The sequence below is a fragment of the Penaeus monodon genome, chromosome 31 (genome assembly GCF_015228065.2).
Source record: "Penaeus monodon isolate SGIC_2016 chromosome 31, NSTDA_Pmon_1, whole genome shotgun sequence".
NCBI classification, from domain to species: domain Eukaryota; kingdom Metazoa; phylum Arthropoda; class Malacostraca; order Decapoda; family Penaeidae; genus Penaeus; species Penaeus monodon.
Genome location: NC_051416.1, coordinates 33,200,429 through 33,200,772, shown reverse-complemented (window position 1 = coordinate 33,200,772; position 344 = coordinate 33,200,429). Strand labels below are relative to the sequence as shown.

The 344-nt window shown below is 48.3% G+C and overlaps 1 protein-coding gene across 1 annotated transcript in view; it reads left to right on the top strand.

The window, feature by feature from the left end:
- The window catches only part of LOC119592864, a 13,463-nt gene that overhangs the window by 901 nt on the left and 12,218 nt on the right, over nucleotides 1–344 (top strand). The gene's annotated exons all lie outside the window — the stretch shown is intronic.

The following is a 344-nucleotide window of genomic DNA, read 5'->3' as shown; positions in this document are numbered from 1 at the left end:
CGAGCCTCCCTCTCCCCATCCCCTTCCTCTGGATGTCCCCTCCGTTTCCCCCTCTCCATTCCCCTTTTCTATTCAAGCCCCCTTCCTTTCTCTCCCCCCCACCTCTTTAAGTCCCGTTTCCTCTCCCATTTCTTTAAGTCCCCTTTCATCCTCCCCCTTCTTTAAGTCCCCTTTCATCTTCCCCCTTCTTTAAGTCCTCTTTCTTCCACCTGCTCTCCTTAAGTCCTCTTTCTTCTCAACTTTCCTTCAAGTCCCCTTCTTTCTTCCCCTTTCTTAATTTTCTTATCCTCCCCTCGCATAGTCAGGTACATTATAAATTAACTACTTCCGTGCAGTGTACTTGT